Genomic DNA, 13,814 nt, shown 5'->3' on the forward strand with positions numbered 1-13,814 from the left:
CGGTTTGGGCTGCACGACCGTTTCTAGGGCGGAATAATAATAATAATAAAAATCAGAACGAATACAATAGGGTTCCAGCGCTTCACGTTTGAACCCTAATAATAATAATAATAATAATAAAAATCCTAACAAAAACAATAGGTTTCCAGCGCTTCGCGCTTGAACCCTAATAATAATGATAAAAATCCTAACAAAAACAATAGGTTTCCAGCGCTTCGCGCTTGAACCCTAACTAAATATGGTTCCAGGCTCACTAATAAGCACTTCCACATGTGTATGAGAACGGCCCTGACTCCATTCAAGCCCAGGTTTAACATCCTGCCAAGCCAAGCCAGAGCTCAGTTCTCTCACTGAGATATAAAAGGGAAAGTTAAGCACTTTATTTAAACATACACAATTTTCGCATTTTATTTATTTTCTCTTATTTTGAAATGTCCAGCTCAAATCCAACTCCAAAACAGCTCCTGCACAGAACTGCTTCTGGTCTGACACACCAGGCTGTACACACTACTACCACATGATGATGATGCCTCTAGCTCAGGGGTCACCAACGCGGTGCCCGCGGGCATCTGGTCGCCCGCAAGGAGCACTTAAGGCGCCCGCGAGGCACGTTCTAAAATAGCACTGGTCAAAATATAGCTACGCCTAAAAAATTTTTCTTGCTGTAGTTATTGAATAAAAAACGCTTGCATTAACGTAGATTTTAAAATGACGATATATAATTTCATTTTATTTAATTAAAAAAAATTAAAACAAAAATGTTTTATGTATATAACGAACTCTGGCCTTTTCTGAAGTCAAATGTCAATATTGCGCGCACGTCACGTCCGACTCCTGACACAAGGAAGTGGTGCAGCAACGATGAGGAGTTAATTGTGATTTACCCCTCAAAAAATGGCAGAAAAGCGACAGAAAACATACCATTTTTACAGTGTTTGGGAGGAAGAGTTCTTTTTACATCAGTCAAAGAAAAGTGTGTGTGTCTCATTTGCGGGACGACTGTTGCGTCGGCAAAGCGGCACAATGTGGCGAGACACTTCAGTCTGCGTCACGAAAGTTTCAATGCTAACTACCCACCCAGCGGTGCATTAAGGACAGAAAAAGCCGTTACAAATCCTTTCATGCAAGTGGACATGACATGCACTGCTGAGCAACTAAGTGCTCTGTTCAAATTGGATGCTAGACAGGTAGAGATAGAAATCCTAACGTTGCAAAATGACCTCCACCTCAAAGCCCATCAGTCTGCATCAAACTTTTGGTGCCTTGTGGACACAGAAAAGTACAGTGGTGTATGCACAGCAGCTATGAAATTTGCATGCCTTTTTGGTTCAACCTATCTCTGTGAATCAGCCTTTTCTAACATGAACTTTATCAAGAACAAACACAGAACACGCCTTACACATTTACATGACTCACTCAGACACTCAGAAATATTCACCAGATTACAGTACACTGGTGTGCAGAATGCAGTGCCAGGCTTCCCACTAACAGATATTTATAGACAAAGAAGAGATAACATGTTCATTGAAAACACCATAACATTAATAAACTAAAAATGGTGCACAGAAATGTGAACATTTTTTGAAAAAGACTAAATTACTTGTGAATATTCCTTCCATCATTGTTGTATAAATCATTGTTAATAATTGTGGAGAATAATCAACATTTACATGTGAGCAGTCTCTTCACCATAATATTATTATTATTATTATTATTATTATTATTATTATTATTAAAAAGTGATCTGTTCCCTTGAAGTAGCCCTCAGTCTTAAAAAGCTTGGTGACCCCTGCTCTAGCTGATAAGACTCCTGGTATAGGAGCTGGGTTTCATTGTAAGTGAGATGCTGAACTAAGCATGAGCTTTCCTCATGATCACATAACACATAAGCTGATCTCAGTTCCGAAACCGTCTTGAAAAAACCGACATGAGCGAGTCAAATTAGCAACACGAGAGGAAAAGGACAGTTGATTGTCCATGGTTACCCCAAGGTTGTGAGCTGTGGCTGAAGGGGAGATCAGATCGTTGTGCAAGGATATAGCAAGATCATGACCTGGGGATGAATCACCTGGGATGAAGAGCAGCTCAGTTTTGCTAGGATTAAGCTTTAACTGATGAGCAGTCATCCATGATGAAATTTCTGCCAGACATGCTGAGATCCGGTCAGAAGCTGTGGCATCTGCGGGTGGGAAAGAGAAGATAAGTTGTGTATCATCAGCATAGCAGTGGTAAGAGAACCCATGTGAGGAAATAACTTCACCAAGAGAGTGAGTATACAGGGAGAAAAGAAGAGGACCAAGTACTGAGCCTTGTGGGACGCCAGTGGAGAGTCTGCGTGGAGCAGATGCCACTCCCCTCCATGTTACCTGATATGAGCGTCCTTCCAGGTAGGAAGCGAACCATTCCCAAGCTGATCCGCAAATCCCAAGACTCCTGAGGGTGGCTAAGAGAGTCTTATGGTTGACCGTATCAAACGCTGCTGAAAGGTCAAGGAGGATAAGGACGGATGAGAGTTTGGCTGATCTAGCAGCATGTAGTTTCTCAGAGACATCTAAAAGGGCTGTCTCTGTGGAATGAGCTGCTTTAAAGCCAGACTGGTTGGGGTCTTGGAGGTTGTTCTGTGAGAGATAGACAGACAGTTGATTATAGACAATGCGTTCAAGAATTTTTGAAAGAAACGAGAGAAGTGATACCGGTCTGTAGTTACTGATGTCTGATGGATCCAGAGCAGGTTTCTTCAGGATGGGAATAACCCTTGCTCACTTGAAAGTAGTTGGTACCTGACCAGATGCTATGGATCTATTGGCGATAGTGGTAATGAAGGGCAGAAGGTCTTGCGAGATGGTCTGGAGCATAGTGGAAGGGAGTGGATCCAATGGGCAGGTGGTAGGATTGAAAGACTGGATGAGTTTTAGAATCTCTTCTGCTGTTACAGTTGAGAAATGCGACAACAAAGGTGTAGGGGAATCCATACTCTGAGATGTAAGTGCAGTCGGGGCTGAAGTGAATGTCCGGCAGATTTCCTCAATCTTCTCCTGGTAGAAAGAAGCAAAGTCTTCTGCAGTCAGGGAGGATGAAGAAGGTGGAGCCGGGGGGTTGAGCAGAGAAGAGATGATGTTGTGGAATTTCCGAGGGTCATGTGAGGAAGCTTCAAGCTTTTCCTTGTAGAAGGAAGTCTTGGCAGAAGTCACATCTGAGGAGAACTTGGCCATGAGTGTTCAGTAAGAATCAAGATCTGTATCAAGTTGTGATTTCTTCCACTTTCTCTCTGATGATCTTAGCTCTCTTCGATTGTTGCACAGCACATCTGAAAGCCAAGGAGCAGAACAAAGAAGTTTTCTTGGGTTTAGTGGACATAGGGCAGAGGAAGTCCCTAGTTGAGGAAAGAGATGAGAGGAAAGTATCTGTGGCCGAGTCCAAGGGTAGTGAGGAAAAAGACTCAGGATCAGGAAGGGAAGAAAGAGTGCCAGAAGCTACAGAAGAAGGGGAGACAGAGTAAAGATTGCGGCGGGTAAGAGCGAGGGGGCGAGAGGTAGTTTTAGGTAGGGTAGGGAGAGTGATGGTGAAGGATACCAGGTGATGATCAGAGACGTGTAGTGGGGTAGCAGTCACGTCTGTAGCTGGAGAAGGACGGGTGAAAACCAGGTCCAGCACATTGCCTCCTTTGTGTGTGGGGATGTAGCTGTTGAGTGTGAGTGTGAATGAGTCGAGAAGAGACAGGAGGGAAGAAGAATGTAGCTTGTCAGAGGGGAGGTTGAAGTCACCAAGCACTGTCAGGGGGGAGCTATCGGAAGGGAAAGCACTAAGCAGTGTGTCCATTTCTTCCAGGAAGTCACCTAGGGGACCAGGAGGGCGGTAAACAACAATGATAACAAGGTTAATTGGAGAAGTAACTGAAATGGCATGGAATTCAAAAGAGGAGATGGTTAAATGAGACAAGAGGAGAGGTGTAAAGCACCATTTCTTTGACAGCAATACACCTGTACCACCACCCCTGCCTGTTTCTCGTGGTGAGTGAGAGAAAGCATAGGCAGAGGATAAAGCAGCTGGTGTAGCAGTGTTCTGTGGGGATATCCAGGTCTCTGCTAGTGCAAGAAAATCAAAAGGAGTAATGGGAAGTTAAAGCAGAGATAAAATCAGCTTTTTTCACAGCAGACTGGCAATTCCAGAGCCCACCTACCACCACTGTTTGAGACTTACACAACAGAGGAGGGTAGATGAGGTTACTGGGATTGTGACCTCTGCTCTGTGGATGAGAGCGTCTGCGAGAGTAGGAATTGAGTACAGAGATGGGTTTAAGGCACATATTTGCAGTCAAACAAGAGTGAGAATTAAGGTATGGTAGAATATAGCAAAACAGTATTAGACACTAAGTTTACAATGAGAGAGAGAGAGAGAGAGATACTTACAAACTGCTACAGACGCAAGCACACTGAAGAGTAGGCTGGTTCACCTTCAATTTAAATAGGTAAGCCCTGCCCCCAATTCACACCTTAAGGTAGACTGAAACTACTCCTGATTAATCAGCTGAGAGAACAACAAAGACCAACACTATAAAAATCAACAATGGTATAGAATATAACAATTCAAATCACACTACTCTAGAACAAAGTGAGTTAAGCAGATAGTATACAAAAGTCAGGAACCTACTTTACCAGAAGACAATATATTCAAATGAAGAGAGTTAAAGCACAGAGAGTTATTTTAAATATTTTAAATATTGTAAAGAGAGTTATTTTACATCCAACAAGTGCTTTTCTTTGTGCATGGTATGATAGTCTTTGCTTTGTGCCTGCAGCAACCCAGGTCATATCTACATCAAGCCATGGGGTTTCCCCATCCCTCTTGTACTCTCAGTTTGGTCATGGCTATTTAGATGATGAGTATCAGAAGATTCAAGGTTAATTCTAGGCTACTGTACAACCCCTCTCAGAAGATGTTCATTCAAATGTTTAATTGTGTAGAAAAAAAAACAAGCACATATATGCCACAAAACAATTTTCACCCAACAATCCAAACTTCTGGCTGTATAAAACACTTAAAAAAACAAAGAAATATAACTATAGTCAATTACAACTGTTTTTACAGATCAAACAGAGGAAAAAATATGGAATCACACAAATCTGAGGAAAATTATATGGAATCACCATGCACTTTGCATTTCTAAAACAAACACCTGTATCTGATTACAACTGCTAATTAGTCTGCAGTTAAAAAAGAGTGCTTGCACACATTAGTGATGTGTTGAACCAAGATGATTGACATAACTCATGGCTCCAACACAAGAGATGTCAGTTGAAACAAAGGAGAGGATTGTCAAACTTCTCGAAGAAGGTAAATCTTCATGGAATGTTGCAAAAGATGTTGGTTGTTCCCAGTCAGCTGTGTCTAAAATCTGGACCAAGTACAAATCAAATGGAAAGGTTGTAAAAGGGAAGTGTACTGGTAGACCAAGAAAGACATCAAAGCGCCAAGACAGAAAACTTAAAGCAATATGCCTTGAAAACAGAAAATGCACAACAAAACAAATGAGGAATAAATGGGCAGAAAGTGGAGTCAATGTCTGTGACCGGACTGTAAGAAATCGCCTAAAAGTAATGGGATTTACATAAAGAAAAGCCAAACGAAAACCATTATTAACATCTAAACAGAAAAAACAAGGTTTCAGTGGGCTAAAGAAAGACAATCTTGGACTGTGGATGACTGGATGAGAGTTATATTCAGTGATGAATCACGAGTCTGCATTGGGCAGGGTGATGATGCTGGAACTTTTGTTTGGTGCCGTTCCAATGAAATTTATAAAGACAACTGCCTGAAGAAAACATGCAAATTTCCACAATCATTAATGATCTGGGGTTGTATGTCAGGTAAAGGTATGGGAGAGATTACATCTCTCTATAAATGCACAAGTTTATGTTGAGATTTTGGACACTTCTTATTCCATCAATTGAAAAGATGTTTGGTGATGGTAGCATCATTTTTCAGGATGATAATGCATTGTGCCATAGGGCAAAATCTGTGAAAACATTCCTATAGGAAAGACATATAATGTCAATGGCATGGCCTGCAAATAGTCCAGACCTCAATCCAATTGAAAATCTGTGGTGGAAATTAAAGAAAATGGTCCACGACAAGGCTCCAACCTGCAAAGCTGATCTGGCAACTGCAATAAGACAAAGCTGGAGACAGATTGAAGACGTATACTGTTTGTCATTAGTTAAATCCATGCCACAGAGAATTCAAGCTGTTATAAAAGCCAGAGGTGGTGCAACAAAGTACTAGTTTATATTTGGTGATTCCATATAATTTTCCTCAGATTTGTGATTCCATATTTTTTCCTCTGTTTGATCTGTAAAAACAGTTGTAATTGACTATAGTTATCTTTCTTTTTTTTTTTATTTATTTTTTTTTTTAAAGTGTTTTATACAGCCAGAAGTTTGGATTGTTGAGTGATAATTGTTTTGTGGCATATATGTGCTTGTTTTTTTTTTCTACACAATTAAACATTTGAATGAACATCTTCTGAGGGGGTGATTCCATACTTTTTGCCAGAGGTTGTATAAGTCAAGTCAAGAATCTTTTATTGTCATTACAACCATATATAGCTGTTGCAGTGCACAGTGACATGAGACAACGTTTCTCCAGGATCGGTGTGCTACATAAACAAAGACAGGGCTAGGACTTAGTAAGTTAGTCCTAGATACATAAATGTTTTTTGAATATGTTCATATTTTGTTTAACAATTAGGGTTTGTTAATTATTTACCTAAATTTGATTTACTTAAATTTGATGTAAGTTTGTCTGGTTTAATTTGGTAATTCATGATTTGGATAGTTTAAATACTTTAAATACTATAAAAAATATATTGCTTAAAATTCATCTGATATAAATGTGTATATAAAAGACTTAAGTGATCTGACTATATAATTAAATATAGATTGTTTAATTATTAAAATAGCGATTAATTGATAAATATGGTTAAAAGCATGTAGTTAGAGTCCCGTAAATGAAGCTATACAAATGTGAGAGATTTACCATCTCCTATGTGCAATATTGTAGGTCTGGTGAAATATTCATGGTTTAAATGGTTCATTAACTTAATGTACTGAATGTTCTGTGTAAAAGTTATAATTAAGTCATGTTAAACCTGCTACTTTATGCATTTTATTGGGCTTGCAGGTAATTTACACTGTTTGTATGTTCATGTCTTTAAAGGGTTTTCACCTACAGAGGTTAATGCTATAACAAATAAATGGATGAAAGAAATTCACAAGGCCTAGTTATTGAGTGGAATCCAGTTTAATTCTTCAAATAGTGACACCTGCCTTCAACAAGGGTGTTAAAGCGCACAGTTAGACAACAAACACTCACTCACACTCACACACACTCACACTCACTCACACACACACATACACACACACACACCCAGAGTAATATAACGATATCCTGGAGGAAAAAAAACAGGTCCATGTTAATAAGGTGAAGTGGATGATGGGAGTATTTTCTCTCAGGATGGGACACAACAACGTACTCTCACATGCTCCAGCAGATGAATATCTTAGCAGCAGTGAGTTTAAGACCTCATGTGGAATAATCTCTGATCCACACAGCAGCACAGTGGAGTCATGATCATCCACACTAATGAAGCTACACTGATCCATAAGCAGAACCTTCAGATGTTTACAGTTAGTCGTAAAGTTCACACTCCATAAACACATTACAGCAGAACACAATGTTTTCTGGAAAAATAGTCAGATTTAAACATTTCCTGTTTTAACATTAGCATTGTGTGTGTGTGATGTCTCACTTTACTGATCAAAATCTTTAAAGAATATTTAATTTTTATTCATCAAATAACATTCATTACATTCATTTTTCTATGATTTTTGTACCAAATGTAATAAATAAAATAAATCTTTAGTGAGTCCTGATTTGTGCTGTTTCACTCATGAACTCTCTGAACACTGGATTTAATTCTCCTTCCAACCTCAATGAATTTCTTAATTTATTAAATGACAACCAATTATTTTGCTGTTTTGCCTCAGTCTCCATCCTGGTGTGTGTGTGTGTGTGTGTGTGTGTGTTCAGTACATGTCTCTGTAGATTTCTTGCAGTAGAGGGTGCAGGGAGCTCTCTGATTCAGTTTTTTTGATCATCTGGACAAGCTGAGCATTCTCAGTGAGGAGCTGTCACAGGTCTGTGAGTTTCTGCAGCAGTTTGGGGAAAATGTGTGCAGCATCAGGGTGTGTGTGCTGGAGGTGCTGATCTAATGTCTGCAAGATCTTATCCTGAATCTCCTCCACCTGCTTCACGTTCAGTCAGATGTCAGTGCGAGGTCAGTGCGATGTCAGTGTGAGGTCAGTGTGAGGTCAGTGCAATGTCGGTGCGAGGTCAGTGAGAGGTCAGTGCGGGGTCAGTGTGATGTCAGTGTGAGGTCAGTGTGAGATCATAGCCTACCTCCACACAAGATGATGGCAGAAAAGAACAGAGCGAGGTCACTGTCGTCCAGCTCCAGCGCGTTGAACTTGAGAGCGAACTCAAACTTCGGCTCCATGATTTCACTGAATGGCTTCCGAAGACTGCGGAGAAACTCACGTGTGACAAAGCCACTAACTTTTTGCCACTAACAGCCCACACCATCCTTATTCATCAGCGATGGGAGCATGGCAAAAATCACCTCAGGAACTCCATATTTCAGCAGCGTCACCTACAGGACGAGTGGAGAACTGCAACTTTACATTGTACTGAATTGATAAACTCCAGAAAAATTCAGGACCATAAAAATATATTGTCTGTGTGTGTGTGTGTGTGTGTGTGTGTGTGTGTGTGTGTGTGTGTGTGTGTGTTTGTGTGTGCCTGGTCATTAAGATACAGGTCGATAAATTCCGGGATGCACTTGGCAAACTCTGTGATCTGCCGTACGGTCTCCACAGTGCTGCACTGCGCAGAGAGACACACACACAAGCAGACACACAAGCAGAGACACACACATACAGAGACACACACATACTGTACAGAAACACACACATACAGAGACAAACAGAGACACGCACACATAATATGGGAACAATGAAGCTAAGCACACATTGTATATACATTTTATAACAGGTGTGTGTGTGTGTGTGTGTGTGTGTGTACATGTACAGGGTTGGAGGTGGTTCTTCCTGTCAGGATGCTGCATGCTTTTCTCTTGGTCTTGCTTTCTCATGCTTTTCTCTTCTGGAGCTGCTCACTGTCCAACTGTCTGATAACACAAACTCCACCAGCATCCTCTTCTCCGCCTCGGGCATGCGGCCATATCGAATTGCTAACACACACACACACAGACACACACAGACACAGACACACACACACAGAGACACAGACACACACACATACAGACACACACACAAACACACACACAGACACACAGGTGTTGAATGGTTTATACAATAATGAACATGGCTAATGCTTTTGAATGCTTATGATGGCTAATTAAAGATTTAGAATGTTTATAGAAGTGTTTATACACAGTTGTAAGTGCTTATAAATAGTCATAAATAGTTATGCATGGTTGTAGGTGGTGTTGAATTCCTCACCATCATGACTCATACCGAGCATCACACACTTCCTGAAACGACAGTACTGACACTTGTTGCGGTTTTTCTTGTGGATCTTGCAGCTGTGCTCACATTTCTCATATTCCAGCTTCATCCTCACTGTGCAGCGAAAAAAACCCTGTTGAGAACAACGAGTGTGATGAAGCCCATTGCTAAGCATGTGAATGTAGTGATGATGATGATTATGATGATGATGATGACGAGGGTCACTCGTACCATACACCCTTCACAAGCATGCACTCCATAATGAAATCCTGAAGCTTAATCTCCAAAAATCCGACACTCCACATTAACAACCTCTGACAACGGAGTGTGAGACACATCTACATACACACACATGCACACACACCAGGATGGAGACTGAGATGCTCAGGAAACCAAATCAGGTAGGCCAGAGTTCACAAGGCATGAAATCAGAAAGAGGGAGTAGGACTCTGTTTGTGTATACTGTATGTGCATGTACACGTGTGTGTGTAGATGTATGTGAAAATGTGTGTGTGTGAACTACAACCTACTGACCCAAGACCGAGGTCAACACTACAGAGTAAAAACAGAGAACAATATTCTACACAGTAGAAATTACTGACTTAATATCAACAGTAATGTTAATGATGTTAATGATGTTAATGATGCTAATTCTTCCATCACACCACATTCCTCTCACTCCATCACTGACTCACTTTCACCCATGTGTCTGACCCACCTGAAGTTGGAACAGGAATTTGGATCTCGGTTATGCTGCGTCTGCTATTCTCAGGTTCCCCTTCATCTGCAGAATCTAGTTGGTCATAGCCCTGCCCCCAGCCTGGTGTCATCTCCACACCTGGCTCTGCCTCCAGATGGAGCTCCAGCTCCACATTTATATTTGGAGCCACATTCAGCTCTAACAAGACCTTCTCTAAACCCTCCTCCTCCTCTGGACCTGCCCTGTGAGAGGTGTGGCCTCTGTAAGGTGAGGGATCTCTGCCAGACTCAATGTCCTCCATGGCAGAATGTCCTCAATGTCCACATGATCAGGATGAATCTGCAAAACACTAAATATGTTTTAGTCACTGTGATGAGTGACTCTGACACAATGAGGTCATGACCCCAGACCACAGCTGTGTTTATGAGGGATCATAGTGACGTGACATATAGCACATCTCTATTCTCTCTTGTCTGTCTCTTCTCTCTCTCACACACACACACTCACACACACTCTCACACACACACGCCCTCTCACACACACTCTCACACACACACCCTCTCACACAAACACACACACACACACTCTCACTCACACACACACCCTCTCACACAAACACACTCACACTCACACACACTCACTCTCACACACACACTCACACACTCACACACACCCTCTCACACAAACACACACACCCTCTCACACACACACACACACACCCTCTCACACAAACACACTCACACTCACACACACTTACACCACTCACACACACTTTCACACACACCCTCTCACACAAACACACTCACACACACTTACACACAGTCTCACACACATACACACACACTCTTACACACCCACCCTCTCAGACAAACACACTCACACACACTCTCACTCACTCACTCTTACACACATACCTGCACTGAAGAATCTGATTATGACTAGGATCAGACCCAAGATAGAGAACAGTAAAGTGACTCAACAACAGGAACAGAATCCCACAGAACCTCAAAAAATATGTCACAACACTGTTCATCTGATCCAGGTCTCATTCATCAATCTAGATATGAAGGATGATCAAGAAGTGTGAGTGGACTAACTGGCTGAATCGTCAGCTGCTCATTTGTGTGCAAGAGTGTGTGTCCTTCCTTTACTCTGTTTATAACTGTTGGATTTCACTCTCCTGTCTCACACACACACACACACACACACACACACACACACACACACACACACACAGGGTGATTGAACTGCAGAGTAGAAAAAACACTATTTTTTGTCAGTAATCTGTCTGTTTGTGTGTGTGTATGTGATAATTACAGATGGGCTGTAAGAGCTCAACATCTTCAGTGATTTCAGTGTGGCATTAAGGAGGAGAGCAGATTAGTGTGATGTGGGAATGTGATGGGATGTGCGTGCATGTGTATCCATCACCATCTCTACTCTCTCGTGTCTGTCTATCTCTCTCCCACACTCACACACACACACTCCAGCACACACACAAACACACTCACACACACAGTCCACTGGCCTGTTTCAGAAAGGAGGTTTAACCAACTGTGAGTTTAAACTTGAACTCTGACTTGACAAACCCTGAGATGGGAAACTCTGAGTTTTCGGTTACAGAACAGCTGAAATTAGTTAGTTTTATCAGCTCTAAATTGACTGACTCTGAGTTAAGCGCGTGCACCACAAATAAAAAAAGCATTATCAATGGAGCGCAGATATAACGAGTCACCATGGCAACGGCGTCAGACAAAAGAAAAGTCTGTATATTTCTCACCAGCAGAACAGGAGTATATGGAGAATATGAACATGTATTTTAAAAAAAAGCAACACTGCTGTATAAAACAATAGTGGATTTAACATCAAATTTTAAAAGGTGTATTTATATTATATAATAATATTATATATATATTGTTTATTTGTAAGCATTAGAAGTGCAGTTTCTTGTCTCTCCTTATTGTTCAAGTGGTTGATTTGGGATTTAGAAAGTGATTAATAAGTAAGTAGACCAAATTAGTAAGTAGACCAATACTTTCTAGAGATAGTAATTATTACATTAATCTAATTAGACTGGTTGAAGATGTAATTTGTAGTTAGTAATTAAGAACTATTTTAGAGTAAATTCCAAACTGTTATAATATCAGAGGTGAAACCGGAAGAACAGTATTTTGTTTTATCAGGAAACAACACAGAAATTGTCAGAAAGCGCTTAAGGGCGAGGCACACTTTCCTGACCGCTCTGCAAACACTAGGCTTACTAATACTGTATGTTCTGCATCCCCGATGTTATACACAAAACTACCATTTGCAAAGAAACGTAAGGCAACGCAAAGCATCTGCTGTGATGTAAGAGCACGGCTGCAATGGCTGATGTTTCTGATATAAGGATGGATGAGATTATGGATGTATCTTATTGACTGTAAAGAAAAACTGTACCGCTCAAATAAAAATACATAGGGATATGACCAAACATCCACTCTGGGCCTCAAAATCCTCTCCCGATGTAAATGTAACTCAATTATGTACAAATTAATACAGACTCTTCATCAACAGGATCGTCCATAAAAGTACATTTTATTCCCTTAGATGCTCTTTGTGTAACTTAAATGTGTGCAATGAATGAGGTGTTTAAACATCGCTTCCTCTTTAAAAAAGTGGAGGAGACCGAAAGAAACTCTGGGTTTACGGAAGAAAACCTGCTCCTGACCAGGTTAGGGTCACAGAGTAAGTTACTATGGTAACTGACTCTGAGTATAAGTTGAGAAACGGGCTTGACTTAACCTTTCTCGGGTTTAACATACCTCCCTTTCTGAAACGGAAAACCCAGTTTCCCTCATTTCGGGGTTAACATACTCAGAGTTTTCACTTAACCTCCTTTCTGAAACAGGCCCCAGCACGCACACAATCACACACAAACACACACACTCTCTCTCACACTCTCACACACACACACACACACAAACCAGTTAGACCAGTGTCAGTAAGAGTTAAAGTCAGCAGCTCCACTTGGGTCTGTGGTGCTACAGAAGAACATTTACACCTGGGACATTAATGACAATATAAAGATTTTATTCAGTTATTCAAACATTTGTTTCTAAACATGTTGGTGTCAGTTAGGAAATCCTGAAATCAGTGTATTGTGTTAAGAGGATAGTGTTAAATATCTGTCTCTGTATTTATTAGTGTGTGATTTGTGCAGCTATGAATACATGTAGTCCATATTACATGATGGGTTTTGTTTGTTCACAGACTGCAAAAATCAAACATCAGCACAAATCAGCTGGAATCTATATTTAAGGTGTTTGTGTTGTTTTTTTAAGTGTGTAATGTGTGTGTTGTGATCCCTTGTAATGTTTTGATGTGCAGCAGCATTATGGGTAATCAGTTGTATGCAGAAGGAAAAGTAAATCAGGACGTCACCATCATGTTCCCACTTCCCTTTAGAGAACTGAATCTGATGAAGATGCAAAATCTCAGTCTGATGAAACTTCTTCATCACTTTTTTCCAGAAATAAGAAAACTAGAAT

The 13,814-nt window shown here is 40.7% G+C and overlaps 1 pseudogene; it reads right to left on the bottom strand.

Moving 5' to 3' along the window:
- Positions 1-7,905: 7,905 nt before the first annotated feature.
- LOC132842411 (peroxisome proliferator-activated receptor delta-like) lies at positions 7,906-10,585 on the bottom strand (annotated as a pseudogene).
- Positions 10,586-13,814: the final 3,229 nt, after the last annotated feature.

The sequence above is a fragment of the Tachysurus vachellii genome, chromosome 3 (genome assembly GCF_030014155.1).
Source record: "Tachysurus vachellii isolate PV-2020 chromosome 3, HZAU_Pvac_v1, whole genome shotgun sequence".
Classification (NCBI taxonomy): Eukaryota; Metazoa; Chordata; class Actinopteri; order Siluriformes; family Bagridae; genus Tachysurus; species Tachysurus vachellii.